This window comes from Zeus faber (assembly GCF_960531495.2).
Source record: "Zeus faber genome assembly, chromosome: 4".
In the NCBI taxonomy this organism is placed as follows: domain Eukaryota; kingdom Metazoa; phylum Chordata; class Actinopteri; order Zeiformes; family Zeidae; genus Zeus; species Zeus faber.
This window is the reverse complement of record NC_137191.1, coordinates 35,088,115-35,095,614: the sequence shown is the minus strand read 5'-3', so window position 1 is coordinate 35,095,614 and position 7,500 is coordinate 35,088,115.

Sequence of the window (7,500 nt, the reverse complement as noted above, 5' to 3'; positions counted from 1 at the left end):
ACAAAAGAAACGCTCAATATTTTAGAGGTTTGGTGGTTAAATGTTGTATGATGTCCCCGATCTACTTTTTTTTGGATCTTCTTTTGGGGTGATGCAAGGGACAAAACGCCGGCGGTGCGGGGCCGGTGTTCGGTGAGAGGGGCTTCGTGACGCGGCGGCCGTCGGTGTCGTCGCTCGGGGTCGGGTCGCTTTTTCCCGCCGCCGTTCTGGCCGTTTGGCCGTTCCGGGTTCCGGCTCCACCCGGGGTTTTCTAACGGCCGTTGATGCGGTTGAATGGCAGAGCTGGCGAGCGACACCGGCCCCCGTGAGCGCGATCAGACGGCGCCGTGAGTCGGGGGCGTCCGGTAGGAGCGGACGGAGACCTCCACCCGTATCCCCCACCAATGTTACTGCAACAGGAGATTGGGGTTTTTTTTTGTTGTTGTTTTTTTTTTTTTTAAGCTCGCATAGAAACTCTTCAGTTTCTGTGGAGTTTGAAGATGGAACTCCGGCTTTGACCTCACGGGGACCTGGCACGTTATTTTCAGCCAAATACCTTTGTTTTCAGTGCTTTATGAAACAGCAAGGATTGTAAACACCAGTATCTCAAGCGGGGGGGGGGGGGGGGGGGGGGGTGGCATTTTCTTCCCAAAAGCCAAAATCAAGTGAGTTGAGGAACACTCGGCCTCGCTCTGACTTTTGGGGTCTGGGGGGTTCGGGGGCTCTCTCTCTCTCTCTCTCTTTCTCTCTCTTTCTCTCTCTCTCTCTCTCTTTCTCTCTCTTTCTCTCTCTCTCTCTCTCTCCCTCTCTCTCTCTTTCTCTCTCTTCTCTCTCTCTCTCTCTCTCTCTCTCTCTCTCTTTCTCTCTCTTTCTCTCTCTCTCTCTCTCTTTCTCTCTCTTTCTCTCTCTCTCTCTCTCCCTCTCTCTCTCTTTCTCTCTCTCTCTCTCTCTTTGTGGTGATGTCACACATCTCGGTGTTTGTCGGCGTGCAACAATTTAAGACAAAAAAAAAAAAATGAATACAAAAATAACCTTACAACAGAGAATACCTCAGAAAATGAATCCATGTAACCATGACAACCTCCATGTATCATACCCGTGCGCTCTCATTTCCTGTCCACTGTTTATAAATGTGTATATATATATATATATATATATATATATATATATATATATATATATATATATATATATATATATATATTTTTTTTTTTTTATATTTATATACATTTATAAATATGAACCCCCTTGCTGCTTTGTTTCCTATTGTTCTGTCTTTTTACATGCACTGTGGTCCGTCGCTGCTGTGTCCAGCGGTTTGGAGCTGTTCAGCCTTTATCTTGGCACCACATCGACTCCACCCTCCTACGCCGGCGACCTCGTCACTTATTTGAAGCTCTAGGTAAAAGTGACGTGTGCGTGTCCGAGCGGACGCCTCAGCCTTCCGACGGCTCGGCCCTCCGTCCGGGTGCGTCGGCGGGCGCAGGGGTAACTACCTCCATTATCGGTGAGGATCGGCTTTGTCCGTCTCCGGTTGTCATGGCGTTGCTAATACGGGACATTTGAGTTGCTAACCACACGGGGGAGGAGCCGGTCATGATTGGCCGGAGGTGGCCTTTAACCCTTTGCAGCCCGCTGCTTTCACAGCAGGATATTTCTTTGGTTTCAGACATTTTTTGTGTTTTTTTTGATACGTGAAACATCTGGAAATTTCTAAATGACCCAAGAGAGATTTTAAACAGAGTATCTTTCATTCGCCATGAATGATTAAAGGGATGGTGAGGAGTTGTTTTCCCTGCTGATAGCCGGTTTGCTCAAAGAATGAAGGCCAAGGGCGTGGCCCGTTGAGACCAACTGGTCTCCTGCGTCGATCTTACCTCTTGTCTATATCTCTTTATCTACTCTATCATTAAAGACTGAATGTAAAAATATAAAAACACAACTAACCTCTAATTTAACTTTAGATATTTAAGAATAACAAATACTCTATATGTGCACATAGATATACTGTACCTATACAAGCCACACAGACACAAATGCATGTCATGAGGTATGCAGTACTAGCGACAGAACCCAAATGCAGACACAAGTTCTAAGAGTTTTTACTCCAAACTGGGGAATGGTACTGGTTCCGGTGAATCCAGGAGGGGGAACAGGCGGGGACGGGGGCGGGGACGGGGTCGGAAGTGGAGGGTGACCTGGCCCCAGAGGAAGGGAACAGCAGCTGCTGCGCTCCCAGTGGAGTGAGCCTGACCGCTGGGGATCATCGGGTTGTGGAACCGGGACCTGGGTGGAGGGAGGTGGAGGGAGGTGGAGGGAGGAGAGGGACGGACCAAAAAGAAAGGCCGAAGCAGAAAATTGAAGAACACCGCCCTCACACAGAGCACACGGGTCACGGGGGACGCAGGCTGGGCAGGTGTGACAATGCATATGTACATAGAAATCTCTAAGGTGTTCTACTTTTATCTTGGGAGGGAGAGGGGTGCGCCTTTTCCGTTGACGATTCAGGGAAACAAACAGTTAACAGTGGAGTGCAGTACGTTAGGTAAAAAAAAAAAAAAACAACAAAAAAAACCTCTTTCTCTATAACTTGGTTCGCTTACGCCGCTGTTCCTTTCATTCTTTCACTGTTCTTGCTTCTGTTTCCCCAGGATGTAGCATAGGGCAAAGGGCTGGGGCGGCTTTTTGTTAACAAACAACTCTTAGTAGTAGAAGTAGTAGTAATAGTAGTAGTAGTAGTAGTAGTAGTAGTAGTAGTAGTAGTAGTAGTGGAACTAGAAAGTAGTGGTGTTGTACTTTTCCATCTTGATTCTGTGAAGGGGGGGTTAGGGTTGTTTTTTTATGGCCACTGTAAAAACAGTATATATATGAAGTGCGGGTTTGGGCGGAGGGGTGGAGTGGGAGGGCGTTCCAGACTGTTGTACATATAGACCTGCTTTAACCCATCAGCCCTCGCCTGTCTTTTGCCCAGGCAGGGTGGGGTGTACATTTGGAGGCACTGTGGAGTTTGGTGGGTGTGGTTTTTTTTAATGTCCAGCAATCAAAGGCTGTTTTAAATGAAGGCGGGCTGGGAGCTGGGGGGGTGGGGGTGGGGGGGGGTGGGGGTTTGGGGTGGCGTGGGCCCTGTCTCCAGGACCCAGCGGTCCAAGGCGGCGGCTGTGCCCTGGCCTTTCCTGCAGGCAGAGATGGAGAGGCTTTGTAAGCGTGCCGCTCCTTTTTGGATATTTTGCATGCTGGTGTACATACCAACCCGCCCGCGCTCCGCCCTCGGGCTCGGGCGGCGCCCCAAGCGCTTCTCTATTTTGACGTCGTCCACCGGACAAATACCGATGTTTTGACTACGAAATTTTGCCCCTCGTGAGGAAAAAAAAAAAAAGACGAAAAAAAAAAAAAAAGTCCCTCCTCTTGGGAGACGGGTGGAGCACTCATGGCTGCAGCTTTTCTCGTCTTTTTTTGGCTCTGCAATCATTGTGTGAAGTAACAGGACGTAGGTTTGTGTGCGTGTTAGACGGTGTTTCAACCCATTTTCCTGCCGTTCCCGAGGCAAAACCGCAGCCCCGAGGGCTGCGTCCGGATTTAATCTTATTTTTTTATAGGAAGACTTGCTGTACCTGTGCTTTGACGCTGACACGGTTGAACCTGCGATGGTTGGAAGCGTCGGAGGAGAAGCTCCTCCCACGTGGGCTCTCTCACGAAAAACAAAGCTACGCCCGACGCCCTCAGGGACTGCTGACCACACTGCTCCTCGTCTTATTCAGGTTCTACGTCTGCTCCGCGGCCTCGCAGTGATCGCTCCTTCGCTCCGCTTTATTTTTTGTTTTGGGTTTGGCGCTCCGCCGCTGTGTTTTCTCTGTTTTTTTTTCTGTTTGGTTTTTGTTGTTTCTTTTGGTCTTTTTATTGGGGGCGGGGGGTCACTGCTTCTGCGAGGATCTTATTGAATGTCGACTTGCATCTCAGTTCAGCTAAATGTGTGCTTTTATCCGGTCTACGTGCCTCGCTGCGGCACTCGGTCCGGTTCAGGACCCAGGGGCGCCGGAGAAGGGGGGACATCGGGATCTTTTGGCACCCCGCTTTCAGGTATTACGGTAATAGAACGTTGGCGACAGGGCTGTCGTCAGGGGTGGGCGTCCAGGGCTTCAGCCCCGAATGTTTTATGAATAGCCCCCCCGATCCGAAGTCGCCCCACAGGGCCGGCTCTGCATCCCTATTGCTCCCTCTCTGGCGGCGCCGACTGCGCCCATGGCGCCAGCGATGGGGCGCCGGAACTGCGTTTTTATTTCAGGTGCAGGTTATTTTATTTTACTCCGTTTCCTCATGGAACGAAACAAGCACCGAGCCTGACGGACACTTTCTCCGTCACGCTCTCGCCCGCTCTCCTCCGGGGCGTCCCCCTCCCCGCTGCATGGTAAGATCCAGCTCCCAAGCCAGGACCCGGTCCAGGACTCTGTCAGGAATCAGTCCCGGCCACGTGGTTCCGGGAGGTTGGCGAAGGTTCCGGAGCCAGTGTGCGCACGCACCTGCACGCCCGGGTCCTCTGCGTTGTCTCTCGTGTCGGTGCGATGACGCAGAACCCCTGGGACGTGACGGATCTGCCTTCACGGAGGCAGAGCGAGCCGGATCCGGTAGCGGTGTGACGGAACCAGCGTCTTATTTTTTTGGAAACTAGGTCGTGTTGGTGTCGGAGTTGAGTTGGCTTTGGCGTGTCTTCTGGGCGCTCTGCTGCTCTCTCATGGACAGTTACAGCTGGTAAGCCTGGGGTTGATTTGCTCCGAGCCACTCGCTGGCTTTGACGGTGTGTCGTTGACTCGGCGGCGGTTTCGGCTCGACTGCCGGTCATTGTACGAAGGATATAAACGCTCAAATACTCTTTTAAACGGTGTCGCACTACCTGCCTCCTTTCTGCAAATGCATCACACGCAAGACGAGCCTTACTCTTACGTTTAGACGAGGATCCATCTCACGACCTGTGTTGTAACTACGGCATCATCTTGTGCTCCAGACAAGCAGAGCTCAGCACATTCCTGGTGTTTGTTTTTTCGGCAGGGCTTTTGGACGACGGAACAAAAGTCTTTCTCCTCTCCGCTCTGGACCTGCGTCTGGTTTCTCTCTGGCGGGTCGGCCCCGGGCCCTCCTCCTTCGGGACCACATTGGGTTTTTTCGGGTTTGATGATATACCTCATTGCTCCGTCCAGTCAGGGCCCCCAGGGGGCGCTGTCTCGACACTCAGGACGTCCCAAGCCCCCCCATGTACACACACACACACACACACGCAGGTTTATTTTTCAAATACCCCGATGGACCTCATCTTTCTTTTCCAATATCTACTGTTTACAGTTTGACAAGAAATTTTATAATTAAAACAATATTTTTCTCATATTGTAGTTTTATTTATGTACCTGATTTCTTTTGTACCTTGTGAGTTGGACGTTTATTCTACTAGACTTCTATGATCGATATCGGTGTTAAGCACTTAAGACGAATCACAATAATTGGTTTTAGTTTGATTTTGTTTGCACTATTTATTTTTATTTTCCTCTCTCTCTCTCTCTCTCTCTCTCTCTCTCTTGCTCTCGCTCTCTTTTTTTTTTTTTAATGCAAAATCCGATATTCTGATTGGACTGAAGTGAGCTGATGTCTGTGATTTTTATTTATTATTATTTTTATTTTTTTGACAAAATTTTTTTTTTGATTTTGCCGTGGTCTGTTCCTTTAAAAATATCTATTTTATTTTGCATTGAAAGTCGGGCAACGCTGATTAGATCTGTCTCTGTGCATGTGTGAAATATTTTACTGGTTGTTATATTCAATTAGGAAAAAAATGCCATTTTTGCCTCACATTTCAGCTGTAATGTTGTGTAAGGTAGTATTCACTGGATGCTAGAACCTTCTTTTCAAAACCACTATTCTTCTAATAAATTTTGTTGTGAAAATAACAGAAGGGCTGCTGTGCTCACTACTGAAAGAAGGAAAGAGAGAGAGAGAGAGAGAGAGAAGGAGAGCAAGAGAGAAAGAAGGAAAAAGAGAGAAGGAAGGAAAGAGAAGGAAGGAAAGAGAGAGAAGCAAAGAAAGAGAGAAAGAAGGAAAGAAAGAAAAATAAGAAAAAGGGAGAAAGAAAGAAAGAAGGAAAGAGAGAGAGAAAGAAGAAAACAGGGAGGGATGGGCATGCGCCTTTCTAAAATGGCCAGGAGCAGCCAAATAAGTTGAAAAAACCTTTCTTGAAGGAAAATTAGATTTGTATGCATGTTGACAGTAATAACACATTTTATTCAAAAACTACTTTTACTTCCTGTTTCTAGTCTCTTATAAGAGCTGGATGTTGCAGCCGAAGTGCAATAGAGTAAAAAAAACCTGAAAAACACGATGAAATGCATCGTTTGCAACCAATTTATTTATGAGATTTAACATGTGAAGACTGTCGTGACTATTTGTGACCCACCGCATACTTTAGGGTCATTTGGTGGCTTTCGACATTTTTTTTCCCCTCCGCGTCATTTGACAGTGGACAATCAGAATCAGCTTCCAAACAAGGGGTCACTTGTGCAGATATAGCAAATATTTTTAAAGCTATGACTTGTTAATGACAAGGATGTGGCAAACTGTGATTCTGAGATAATCACCTTCAAAGTTTTACCCACACCAGGTTCAATCAGCTCCCACAACGCAAATGGGGGTTGGAGGACAAACAAAGCCTCATGGCTACTTAATATTATAAACTTATTATTTAACTGTAAGAATATACATGTTTTATAAAAGTGGAATTATTTTATTTTATTTTAAGTCACCAACCTCAACGGAGTTCATCACGTCATCAACATCATTCTTCCTTTGTAACAACAACGGGCGTATCGTCGGTCTCCTCCAGTTTTTCTTGAAAATATTCAGTTTCATCGTCACATTCAGGTTGAAATCCGCTGTTTGAAATGTTCTCCAAGTCCGAGATATTATCAGATACAGCTGTTGTTCTCAGCATCGCTGTCGGAGAACTGACTATCATTACGGAAAATGAAGTCCAGTACGCGCTGCTTAAACTGACTTGGATCTATCGCACTGGTCAGATTAAGGTCCGTGATATGATTTTGAGCTTCCTCCACCCGCCTCTTGTAAATCATATCAACACAGGGAAATGAAAGTTTTCACAGACAAGTGAAACCGGATCCTCGTCTTGTTTACGGAAGTGACGTCAATGACACGCCCCCTCCACAACAATGTCTCAGTGTGTGTGTAAAAGTAGTGTGATTTAAAGGTTGAACTCTATCAAAACAGTTTCACATTATGACTTCACATGGAATCCCAGGGGGAAATTACTTTTGTTACAACTCCAATCTACATACAACATATTTACATACAACATATTAACATACAACATATAATAATTATTAAGAAACATTTATATATATATATAAACATATCTATATACACATGGTAAAGTGTAAAATGTACAGTTAAAAATGTGCAAGAAGAAGAAAGTGCAGAAGTGGATATCTGTGTTTTTAGGTCAGATTACAGAGAGTACAGTCTGAC